General features: G+C 36.0%; 1 protein-coding gene across 1 annotated transcript in view; it reads left to right on the plus strand.

The window, feature by feature from the left end:
- The window catches only part of COG5 (component of oligomeric golgi complex 5), a 174,264-nt gene that overhangs the window by 72,107 nt on the left and 88,497 nt on the right, over positions 1-13,660 (plus strand). The window lies entirely within an intron of this gene.

Raw genomic sequence — 13,660 nt, forward strand, 5'->3', positions numbered from 1 at the left:
AATTAAACAAAAAAAAAAGTCCTATGTGAGAAATTCTCACACATGACTATATTCAAATAAATTTGCAAGAATAAAATTTTGCAGGATCTGACCCTGTAATTTGGAAGAAAGTAGGTAAACTGTAAACACTGTCTTCAAAGCTTGATGCATTCAACACCATATACAGCACTGCCAGTGTTGCCAAGGTTTATAGCAAAATATGAAAAATACAGTTTCTTAAAACTGTAAGAAGATTTCTGCATTTTAGCAGTACAGAAATATATTGAAAAGATTTGAAAGATTTGCATTGAAACTTCAAAGAGCAGTCTAAACTTTGAGGTAAATATTCACTGTAGGGAAATAAAAATGAATATGTGTAATTGCATTCATTCATATTAAATGTAATTATTGACATCTTAATAACCTGGCTCCATCTATTAACTATTTGCAGGATCTTTAGTGCTATTTTCTTGCCTTTGTAAAATTTAATGTTCCTTTATCTGTACTTTTTCATATTCTTCAAAAAGAAAAATATTTTAAATCCTCATTGCCAGAGTGAGAGGAGAAATCTGGTACAAGTTTGTATCAAATTTGGTTCTTAAATTAGAGAACAAAGAGGCTTTGAATAAGGCATTTTTATCCTGTTTCTTACCAAGTGTTAAACTTCTCTCTAAGTCAAGATAGCCTGTGTTTATACTGTTGTAGATTGGCATGAAAATAGAATGTATACAGAATAGAAAACCTACTGAATAAGTTGGCTTGATTAAACAATTGAGGATTAAAATTTTTGGTAGGTCTCTAACTTTTACTTAGAACTGTCATTTCAACTAATTTTCTGCAGCAGGAAGTCATGGTTGTGGTAAATACCTTTGACTATTTGCTGATAACAAAGTGGTAGGAAAAAACCACCCCATTTTTCACTTGATTACTATTCCAGTGTTGAAACTTCTGGCTATTGAGCATGTTGCCAAGCTGTGATTGCACTTTTTGCAAGCTATGAAGCATATAGGTTATTAAACAAAGATTGACAGAAGACAGGGCCAAGAAAAAGCAAGTGGACATTTATTTTAAATGTAGCAAAAGTCTTCATCAGTGTGAACTCGTTCTAGTTTTTCATGTCAGATTTGACCTTCTCTGATAATTTTCTCTTCATATTAAGTACTAAAATGGAACTGACAAAGAAACCCTGGGGAAATCAATCCCACTCCACCTGAAAAATAGACAGATTTATTAGGTGTTCCAGGCTGTCTCCAGGTAATCAAGAGATTATTAAAGTATATGCCTGTTGTGCTTTAGCCAGGGGCCTGTTTCCAACAAATGGAGGAGTGTTTGGAAGAAAATTATTAGTGCTTAGTCATATCAGAAATGGGGATGTTTTCATGAGGAGGTGTTGGGTTATGCATCACAGGTTTGTTGTTGGATATGATTTGTGAATTTAATGTTGAGAACAATAGTTTGCTTTAGAAAATACATATGCAGGCATTGGCCAAGAAGTCTGGAATTTGAAATGTGACTAGTGAATAGCATGTCTTTGATTCCTGTTATTGTGTTTTACTGACAAGCTGATTTACGTCTATACCTCCCAACCCTTGAAACTTCCTTAAAGAAGACATGAGACCTTCATCTTTTCTCCTGTATTAGGTACTAAAGAATTCCTCAGATGAACTGTCTTCCTGCCAGTATGTATTCTGGTGGCTGTCTGTACCTTTGAGCATAGTGCATCTGTATTTATCCAGGTGTTTCTGCAGTTATTTGATATTCATATTTGCAAATGCAGTTTTAGTTTCCACCCTTATTTTCATCTGCTGTGTAAATTATACGAGATCAGTTGCCTACATAAGAGTGAGCTGTATTTCTATATTTCGTGTAGCACTTTTCAGCAACACCTTAAGAGAAAAATTACCCTTATGTCTCCATTTTAGAGTATTTCAGTGTCCACCTAAAAGAGAAGCAGGAAGTAGAAATACATTTTAAAAAGTAAGACTGGAAGTATTTGTTTTTAAACAAAAGCCGTTAGAATTTTTTGGTGAATGTGCTCTCTAGCTTTTTTTTTTCAGATACTGCTAGAAGTTACTCTCACAAAAAGAACAGAGCTAAAAATTCTAAACTGCTCCATGTAACATTTTTATATATCCCCTTTGATTTGGATAGACACTTTTTTGTTCTTTTTATTGTTTATTTAATGATGTATAAGTTACATGCTAGTGAGCTGTGCGCAGATCCCCCCAAATAATGTCCAGCAGTAGCACATGAAAGCAGATACTTATACCTAAGTAATACATTGTCTTTTTCTGTTAATTTTTATTCATGTTTTTATGGCCTGTCCACCACCATGGTGTTTGTGTATTTCTCAGAAAAAAATGAAACCTCTTCCCCCTTTGGAAATGTGGCATTAGCCATTGACTGCTTTAGAAGTGAAGCCTTCCACTCCTGTTCCTGGTGGAATCTTAAAGCTGCTATCTGGTTATAGACTAGAAGTTTCTGTCAGTGTGTCTAAACAGGCTCTCATAGAGCTGCAAACCACACTTGCCTTCCTAATCCTTTTAGAAAGAGAAAGCTCTCTGCTATTGTTGACAAAAGTAATACAAATAATAGCAAACCTGAGCACACAGGTACCAGTGGCTACAGGCAGGTTTTTATTGTTCTGTGTGCTTTGTTAGGCACTCCTAGTGTACATAGCACAGATAGACAGTCTTTCATGACCCACAGAACAATTCAAAGAAAATGGATTGTAACCCCATCTTTATTTCTAGTCCTAAACTCCTTGCTAGCTTTCCTTCCTTCATACTGTAAGCAGCCTAATGGCAGATAGCATAGGAAGCTATGCTAGGAAAGGCAGCTTTAGCAGATATGCATCAAGAACTTGATTAAAAGCCACCCTTCTAACAGAAGCCAGCAATGCTTTCTGCTTTAAAATTTAAAAAAAGGGAAAATTTAAAAAAAGAAATACATTTGCATCTTGCAACCACCTGCAACATCCCCATCATTTCTTTTGCTCCCATTGAACCCTAGGCTGAAGAATCTGGATTTGCTCGTGGCACCACTTCACTCCTGTTTTCAACAGCAATATTGTGTAAAGTAGATCTGAATAATAAGAAATTGTTAAGATGACCATAGCTCAATTCCAGGTAGAGCAGTTTTTCCAGACACTGTTTGTCTGCTATATTTAAAAATGAGAAAACTTTCTCTCCAAGTTAGCTCATGCTTCAAACCCTTACTACTGTATATTGCCATGGGAGGTGTGGGACTTAGAGGGATAAGCAAACTTAGTTCCACCTGGTAATTACAATATTGATAGCTTTAGGAGCCAGGCCATGTGTGTAAAGAAAAGAGCAGCATTTTCACCTCCTCCATCCTCTTAAAAGGTAGCCCTAGTTCTGAGCTAGGTTCAGTGCTTTAAGCAGCAGCTGTGGGTATAAGAAGGATGTGTAAGAAGGATGGATTTTTGCATGTGTGAAATACATTGGGGAACTATGTTCTTGCTTGTTACTTTACTGATACCAATTGTAATAATTAGGATATAGGTTGTGCGGTGTCAATGGTATCATTAAAGATTGATTAAAATATAGCAGGATGTGGTGTAGAAATGTGAGAGCAGAATTCAGATTTCCCTGGGTTTGCACTTTAAACAGTTTGTCCTTCTGTGTGTTACAGAAACATTCTGTATATTTGACCACAGAATAAAAATTTTCCTTCCTTATCTCCTGGAGGAATCTGTAGATGCCTGACTAGTTTGGTTTTGGTGGTTTTTTTGGTTGGTGGGGTTTTTAATTTTTTTTTTTTAGGTTATAGAGAAATTATGCTATGTTTTATTGTCCAGTTTCCTGTATATAAGACATGGGTGTAAGCCCAGTAGGTATCCTTTGCTAAACTGGGTGTTTTGTTCTTTAAAAAATACCCAGATTTATTTTTCTCCAGAATGAAAAGCTTTGCTAATTAAAACCTTGCAGAATAAAGAAGAGGGGAAAATAATGTAGAGAAATAAATCCTAAACTCTACTTCTGACACTTGTTGAAATACTGGATTTTTATAAACAGGATAAATAGGTAAGCAGTATGATCTGAACAAAAATTTCTTAGTTAATCACGTTGTAGCATCTTTGTACTGTTGTTATTTTGTAATTTTGGGCATATCTGGGAGCATTTTGAGTTTTCATATAGTAATTCATTGACAAGAATTTGTTTTTTGAATTATTCTGTTTTGCATTCTTTTTCATACTGAACCTTTCCTCCTAGTTGTTGTCTCTGGAACAAGTGCAGCTTTTTTTTACATTAAAAAATTACTAACTAGATGTATATGCATAAGTGTTCTTGACTAATGCTGTTTAGTGCCTGAGAAAAGTGATGGGAGGATGAAGTGTCTGCATAATTAACCAGTTGTCTGGAGGTGATTATCCAGGAGTTGCTCAATTTATCTCAGTTCAGTCCCTAAGCTGTGTGCTTTGTAGTGCATCTTGCAGTGTTATAGCAAAATTGGTGAAATTAATCTGAGATCTCTCATAGACCAGCATTTAATCTCTTGTCAAGGATCTCTAATAGGTCTTGTTTCTTATTCCCTAAGGGGTTGGAGGGGAAAGTATGTACATAATTGACCAGTTATCATCACTTAGACACAATCATCAAGAAATTGCATAATTTATTTCATTTCAGGGCCCTCTGAGCTGAGTGTTTTTCTACCACAGCTTGCAGGGTTATGGCAAGATTGGTGAAATTGTTCTTAAATAGGTTATAGGTCAGTGTTGAATCTAATATCAAGGATCTTAAGCAATATATGCACTTACTATCCTGTGGCAGCATTTTTCAGTCATGCAAATGCACTTCAAGGTGTTTGAGATACTCAGATGTTAAGAAGGGTTGGTATTGGGCTTCATTTCTCACTTTTTTGATGAAACATGGAAAAATATAATAGTGTTGTGTTTTCTAATTGCTTCTAATTATTGCTGCCGAAAGTGTGGATGGCTCTTGGGGCGTGACTGTCTGGGCAGGGTCCTGCGATTTTGAGTTTCTCAGTTTCTTTCAGTCTTGCCTACTTTAGCAGGAGTATGTGTTGCACTGAAACATCCCTATTTCTAGATTAGTTCATGATATTTAAAAACTTTGATTTAATTCAAAATCTGCCTTCTGTTTTTTGCTGGTTTAGTGTCATCTTCAGATGAATGCTTCATTGTGAAATGGACTGTGCAAGTGCATGAATATGCTTTTCTGAAGTTGTCAGCTCTGTGAAGATGTGCTTGACTGTAGAACAAAGTCTAATGTTGTGGCAGGATGTCATTTCGTGTGCCCTGTGGTTGTGTAGGGGCCTCTTTAATGTTCAGCTTTAGTTCATTTAGCTTAGAATGTGTTACATTACCCACACTGATGTACTGTGCTACTCAAAAGCACAATTTTTAGTTTCCAGATGTTTTTGCCTACACTTTGCTGCTTTTACGTATTAGCTATCATATTTTGTCATGCCTTTTAAATAATCCAAGCCCTTATGCACTTCAGCATGTCAATGGGATTGATTGCTGTTATGTAGATATACATAACTGCATAGGTGTGCATAATTACAAAATGATCATTAGAATAGCAAATAAAGTACAAAAAAGAAAAAGAGAGAAGAACCCCTCCAATCTGGCTCATAGCCATTAATCTTTTCATCCACATACTGTTGGTTGCCCTCATAAAAAGCCTGGAATAACTAGATTTGAAATGCTGCTAGAGTATGCTTTTTAAAGTAAAAAGTAATCATTGCTTCTTTCTTTTTTTTTTCTTTTCTTTTTATTCTGACATTTATTTCTGTCTTGAAATTTAGTAGTTGGAATTTAACCTCATTACTGTCAAAAGTTTAACCAATATAGTACACTTTAGGCAGTAGTTGTTACATTTCCTTATTATACTACAATCTTGATTCCCTGCAGGAGATCCTGATGGAAACTAGACTGAGACAGTTACTTCGTAATGGAGTGATTGACTACAGTATGATATAGAAATAGAAGGCATTTCTGATTATTCAGAAGTCAGTTATTTGAATCTAGAGTAAGAAGGCTGAAGTCTTATCTGTAAAGAGGAAAACTTGAACCTACTTGCTACTTTTGGCATAAGATGAGGGTGGTAGCTATAGTTGACTTTAAATCATCTAGTTTTGTTTAGTGAAAATAGAGTATGAAATCCAAAGCTGTTTATTTAAATTCATGTTAACTACCCATTTTACTGCTTATTCTGTTTCTAATGTATTTAGAGAAGACTTATTCCAACATGTTTAGCTGTCATATTGGCTTTTGTTGTGAATGATCACAATGGCATTTTGGTCTGTTTAATTAAAATCCTACTAACTTACACTGTTTCTATCCTTTCTTTTAGAGTAGCTCTGTATACATATGGAGAATTTTCGCTTAATGTCTTTAAATGTCTTCACAAGTTTTACTCTATCCTAACCTTTAAGTTTCTTTGTTGTAGAAATATACTGATGTTGCATTATTCAATTTTATTTTTCATCTTTAGTCTTATGGTTATGGTTTTCATGATCTTGTTAACTTGCTAAATCAGATTCCTTCATCTGGCCATCTGGTGCATGGCACTACTGAGGGAGTTTTCTATAAATCTAAATTATTTTTTCCTTGAACTGTGCTATTACGATGTGATGCAGCAGCAACGTATGGCTCATCTAACAACCAGAAAATATCTTCTAAGTATATATTAGTTAAATCCTACATCTGAACAGTAAACTCCATGGGGATTAAGGGAACCTTATAACATTTTCCCTTTACTATTCTGGTCTAAAAGGAGTTTGTTTTATCTTAAAGTATGATCTAATGGAACTGAAGTGTTAACCACGCCTCAGTAATTCAAAATCACCAAGCTAAACACTAAGCATGATTTTATACCTCTGAACTATGGATTAAAATAAACCACAGATTTCTCGGCAACATAATCGGCTGCTACTGATATAACCTAGAATATCCTTTCAGTTTCCATAGGAACAGATGATAAAATGTTTTGAATCTTGGAATAGCTAAAATGAATGTCTGACTTCAATATAGTTCACTTTTACTTTGCAGCTTGCAACCTCTGCATGTAAGGGCTAAAAATGTGCATTAAAAAAGCATGGTGAGATATTGGCATAATACAAATTAGAGTGGTTTTAGGAGCAGTAGTAACAACAATAGCAAAAATAGTATTGGAAGAAAAAATAAGATCTTTCTGTGCATATTTCTTCAGGTGTTAGCTCTGTACTTTATTATACAGGTGCAAAAGGTGTTCTCAGTTCCATAGGAGAAGAGAACCATTAATTATTCCTTTCTGTTAATGGCTCATTTATTAAATGTTTTACAATAAAAATAATCTGTCATGTTGGTCATCTCTAAATTTCATGTCCAGCCATTGTTTGTTCTCACTGTGTTACATTGTATTATATGTATTTTCTGATTGAAATAATTTGTAGAACACAAGAAAAACTTCATGTAGCCAGAAGGAAAAGATCAGCAAAATTTAAATGCCATATGTAATGTGTTATTTAGGTAACCATAGCAAAAAATGATTATTGAAGAACAGGCAAGGAAACATGCCAGCTGGAGTAGTACCTGTTTTATTAGATGTTTGACCTCAATTTAACAGGTCATGCTAAATCAGAGGAGATATGCTTTGAGTGGAAAAACATTAGCAATATTTATTTAATTGTCTCTTTGAGTTAAATGGGTATGTAACTCCAGTATTGATGTAGAGGAAAAATATAGAGATCTTGTTAAGAAACCATTAGGAATCTGAGTGCCCACAACCTGAAGCATTGTACATGCAGGTAAAAATGATAGTGTGTGACTGATTGTTCAGTACTTCAGTACTTTCATTTTCTGTACCTCATTTAAGGTACAACATGTTCTTCATTTAAGTTGTGATAGTTTCTTTTTTCAGTGAAACAGGGTTTTGAGAGAATGGAGCTGCACTGTGCTAATATAGTTCAAATTGTAACTTTTTCCCAGTATCTGTATTCCAAGACTATTTTAACTACTATTAATGTAGAAGACTCGTGAGAGTTGTAGTTACTGGAACATATGGACAAGTTCAATAGCAACATTTTGAAAATAGAAGGATTTTAAAATAAAAGTGAGATCTAGGACTTTCCTGTTCAGTATTAGAATATTGTTTGCTGTTGTAAATGTGTAGAAGACCCTCTGTCACATGTTACTTTTTGAATATTGATCCTTTTACATTAATGATTCAGTTTGTAATTTTGCAACATCCTTTAGAGAATTCCTCACAGTGTGTGTAGTAGGTGTGTTAGGCAAGTATTAGCAAACCTCATTCCACAAGCAGGCAAATACAGAGAAGTTCTAAATGACAAAAAATAAACAGGTAGGTTCTTAACAAGTATTTGAGTTTGCAAGTTGCTATGCTTTAATGATTAGGCAACACTGGCCTTTTTTAATAACACTGGCCATGTTTCATGAAAATGCTTTTTTCTCCTGTATGAAAATAACATTTTTTCTTAAACCCTAGAAACTTCTATTTTCTCACCCACTGATATCTTCAACTGTAGTTATCTGTTTGTTGAAATATTTTCAGGTCAAGTAGGAAAAACACTGTAAAATAAATGTAAGTTTTAGTTCTTTAATTTAAGTTCAACAGAAAGTTTTCAGGTGTGGGGGTGAGCACAGGGGACTCACTAATTGGGCATGGAAGGGCCCCCTGCCTTCCATCCACCACCTTTCCCAGTTAGCAGCTCTTGCTGGGAGCCTGCCTCCCCAGCTCTGGGCTGTCCTGTGGCCATGCAGCTGTGCAGCATTCTCACCTGCCTTTCACTCCACAGACAGTTCTGATGAACTCCTGCAATATTCAGGATCAGGTTCAGGCCTTAAACACAAAGATTTTTATGCACCAGATATTGAAGTTATGAAGTGTCTATTAGCAGAACAAACAAAATGCACACGTTTTCCTTTTTGTGATGAAGCAGTATGAGGAGGTACTGTGTTACAATATATTAGCAGCTACTGTTTTGTAAAACTTTCAAATTCCATTAGTTTGAGGTTAGAGAACATTTTCTTCCTGTCCTTTGGATTTACTTTTTTTTAAAATCATAATAAAGCAGAGAACTCAGATATGAAGTCATTGTTTCCCAGATTTGGATTGCCTGTCTTCACTGGGGTGATGGCAATGGCAGCAGCTTCCTCTGCAGTACCCATGGTTAGGGCATACAGCTGTCCTGTCTTCTCCATCCTTCAGCTCGATGCCATTACACTGCCACTTCCCTAGGCTTCAAAATGCCACTTCCCTAGGCTTCAAAAGCATCAAATTAAGAAGTCCTCTCACACTGGGTATCTTATTCTATTACCTCTGTTTGTGACCCCAGCTGAGCCCACCGGCTTCTGAAAGCCCTGTATTTTTGTCTGAGAGCCCTCTATTTGTATCTGAAATGCTGCTGCAGGTCAGCCCATGGCCCAGGCGAGCCCAGCAGACCTGGGAACTGCCACCTCCTTTGCTCAGTGTCCCCTGCAGCTGCTGGGGGAGGTGTTGGCTCAGGGCTTTGGGTGGCTCGGCCAAGGGCGTGATATTTCTTGTTGATTATCTGTTAGCACTCCTGACTATTAATTGTACCTCTGCTGGACACAAGTTCCACAGAGTAGTCTGCAAAGCAGACAGCCCCAGTGAGATGTTGTCAACAGCAAATGGAGCATGAAACACTTGCTTTTCCTTCCCTCAGTGGCAGGTAGTACACCATGGTATAAGGAATTCATAATTAGTTGACATGAGGCACAGATTCAAATGCACTGCCTTTAAGCAAATATTGAAAACAAAAGAAAGCAAGAGACTGCATTTTGAGGAGAAACCTGCTTGGACAGACACATGTATATTTAATCAGTCTTAAATAATTCATGTAATATTAATGTGAAGCACATGGTAATACAAGTGTTTAGTAAAAATGGTTTTGGCTGAAATTTTAATATCAAATTGGGAGTTATTGCCTTTTATATCTTAAAATTCTTTGGGAAAAAGTAGAATTAGCTTAAGTAAATTATTTAATATTACTACAACTATGTGTGTTATACATATTTAACTGAAAATAGTTTAGTCCTTAAAGTCACTAAGCTTCTTTAACTAAAACTGTGTCTAATTTTGCACGATAATTTTGTGCCATGACCTCTTTCAGTGCCTTTCCCAGAGAATCCATCGCTAACTAAAGTCTCATTTTTTTCCTTTACTGTTTTTCTTTTGAGAAGGTACTGCTTTATGTTTGCTAGTCTGATTTTTTTTTTAAAAAAGACAGCTGCAACAAATAACATAAAATACAGATTAATGTTACAAAAACAGCAAAAAAGGAAGACTTTGATATTGCTGCTTAGCTTTCTAGGTTTCATAACAGTTTATATATGATAGTGATACTTTATTAAAATTATGAAGTTAAGTCTGTATCTTTTTGATACAGACTTGATTACAAAACTTGATCTTGTTTTGTAATGCCGTAAAATTAATCACGTTTTCCTTTAACAGAAAATTTTTAACATTAAAAAAATTATGGTACCAACTCTTTTATAAGCTCTTTAACCAAGCGTGGCATTTCTTTGAGTACAATAAAGATTGAGCAATTACTTGAATAATAAGTAATTTAGATCTTGAAGCATGCCCAACATTTCTGCTGGATAAACATGTTGGAAACACAGAAGAAAGGAAAACACAGTAATTTTTGGAGACATCTCATGCCAAAAATCCAGATGTGCAGGTCCAGCTCATTCGTTTTTCAGAGCCGTCATTTTTCCCCATACCCGATGGGCTTTCCAGAATTAAATCTTGTGAAAGAGGAGGGGGTGATGAACTCCTCAGTGAATACTGTTGGGAAAATGGGACTACTTGGGAAGCACCTGGGCCTACATGTTTAGAAGCCCATATTTTAAGGTAATAGAGATAACATAGTAGCAGGAATAGTCATGGGACTGTTTTGTCTAATCTATGCAGAATTAGTTCATACCAAAATCTGTCCCTGGTACTGCTTGCTGAGCCACGTTGAGGCTGCGCTGCTGCTCTGCCTCCGTTGCTCTGATGGAACGCGAGCACGGCGAGTGCCCGCGCCAGGGGTGAGCAGCGTGTCTGTGTTTCATCCTGCTCCTCCTGGTCACAGAGCACACCTGTAACAGGGTGCTGACACACAGTCCCTCTCTAGAGCTCAGATGGAGCTTTGTGCAACTCTTCCCCTCCAGGAGCAGGGAGGAAGGGAGGGTGGAAGATGAACTCCTTTCAGTCTTCTCCCCTCCCTCCTCCAGCACTGTATATGAGCAAAGCTAAAATCCATATGCATTTGGGAAGGAATGTGTGCTGTAGTGGGAGTTACCAGTAAGGAGGATGGGAGAGTGCCATATGTTCTCCTGCACTGCAGGTTTTACTCTTTCCTGGAGATTTGTTCTAAAATCCTATTGATTTCTTGTCAAAAAATGTAGTTGTCTTTTGTACTTTATCAGTATTGTAGAAGATCTGGCTATTCCTGCTTAGTGTTGCTATCCTTGTGTTTATTGGGATGTAAGTATTGACTTATTTGAGAAAAGCCTGAGACACCTTGTTCTTTGTTATTACTGTTAGATCAAGGATTTTTCTGAATTCACATCTAGGTCAGTATTTATTATTACTGTTGTGGTTTCTGTGTACTGTGTATTGAAAACCACATTCCTCAAGCACCTATGTTTCACCCAGTAGAACTTGTGGTGTGACAGTGCTGGTTGCATTTTGCTGCAGGTTTGTGGTTTTTTCTGCCTAAGGAGATGCTAATGCATGAAGCCTTTTCATTGTCTTTCTACTTGACTCTTGTTTTATCCCCCTTTAAAATGCTCACTAGGAATCTGAATTTCAAAGTTGTCAGCAAATGAATACAAGCAACCTTTCCACAGACTTAAGACTTTATCATTTGCTGTGCAGTTACAGCCTATCCTTCTATCCTCTTGGGGAATTCACTCCCCTTGATTTAGGATCAGCGTTCTGCCACACCTTAGAATTAAATTTAATATACCTCATGATCAAGGATATTTTTCTCCTTAATAGAAGATATCATTCTTCATAGAGACCTTCTGACAGTGTCTTCAGATATGGCACAGTGGGAAAGCATCACTGTGTCAAGTATTGTTGCTTCAGTGCAGGTTATAAAAATAAAACAGCAAAATTAATAAATTCACAGAGTTCTACAGTGAGCCAAGAAACCTTGTGCTAGTGTAGTTTGCCTTGTATAGTGCTGGACACAGACTTAAATTCATCAGATGGTGAGCTGTAAGGTGTAAAGAATAACAAGTATTATGAGCTGGAAATTAAATTCTAAAGCAGGGGATTTGATAATTAGTTAACTTTCATTGGACTGAACAGTACTGAATCTTAAATTGTATAGCTGTGTAAATAAAATAGTCTTTGCTCTGAGATTTGACATGGCAGAACTGCTGACAAAAATAAGGAGGATCATTGAAGTAATGGCCTGGCCTGTGAACATCTCATGCATATTTTTTTAAATGAAAATGAAGTCTACATTTATACTTTATATTCTCTATTCACTTTAAAAATCTTAGAATGTTATGGGATATCTTTGGGATTTTCTTTTCAGAAATGATAAACTTTAGCATAGGTTTTAGTTATGTTCAGAGGCTTTCAGTCTTAATTCTAGGAAGTGATAATTTTAAAAAGATGTTAGGCAGTTGGCTTTAACTAGATCTCAGACTTGTTTTTTAATCCACAACTGAAATATTTTTTTCCCTATACTGAGAGTACCTCAGTACTTGATAGTGGTATGTAGAAGAGTGAACTTAATACTACATCTTGATGAGTAACTGCACCTACGTATAATTTCTCTTGCACATTGAGCTTCTCCTGTAAAGACTTTTTCCATTGCATCTGTATACAATTTTTATGAACAAGTGATTCATTCCCTTTTTTTCCTTGAAACCTATACTAGTAAATAAAGTGTGCCTCAGGTAAAAGTGCTAAATGTTCTGAAACAGTTTTCTTTTTTATACAACATACTATTATGTATTCCAGTTTCCATAAGAGATTTTTGCATGTTGAAAAATTTATTTTCTGTACCACGCTTATTTATATTTCATGGTAGTTAAGTTCACAGTTTATGTGTCATTCATACAAGAGAAAATACTAGGGGTATAACAGCTGAATTTAAATAATGGATGAGGAATTACTTCGATGCAGTAGTTTTCCTAAGGCCTTTTTAGTTAAGGATCTCTGTCAACAATCCCTTTGAATCTTTTATGTATACTCAAGGTTTTTACCTTGGCTGTGAGTATGCAGAGGAGGTCTGGCAAAGCTAATAATACTGCTCATAATTTAAGTGTTCATTTCTACTTCTGTGTTTGTGGCTTTCTTGGGATGGGGGAGAAGCTGGGCTAAATTAAAGATTCTAATTATTGTCCTTATCTTGTGTATTAGACCAGAATTGTTTTTTGATGTCAAGTAGCTCATCTCTTCTGTAGACAAAAACTGCTGTTCATACAGTAGAGACTTTGACATAGAATTAGTGAAAACATGTCATAGTGTGTAATTGTACATATGTGCCAGGAATATTATTTCAACTTTATATTATTGAATTTTGTCTCTGAGGATCATTGTTTTGAAGTGACAGTGAGTTTTTACACTAACTAGTATCATTGAAGAACCTTTCCAACCCAAGCTGTTCTGTGCTACACTTTACAGAGCATCCAATAATGCAGCAGCATCAGGTGTAAAGTTTA

The sequence above is a fragment of the Agelaius phoeniceus genome, chromosome 5 (assembly GCF_051311805.1).
Source record: "Agelaius phoeniceus isolate bAgePho1 chromosome 5, bAgePho1.hap1, whole genome shotgun sequence".
NCBI classification, from domain to species: domain Eukaryota; kingdom Metazoa; phylum Chordata; class Aves; order Passeriformes; family Icteridae; genus Agelaius; species Agelaius phoeniceus.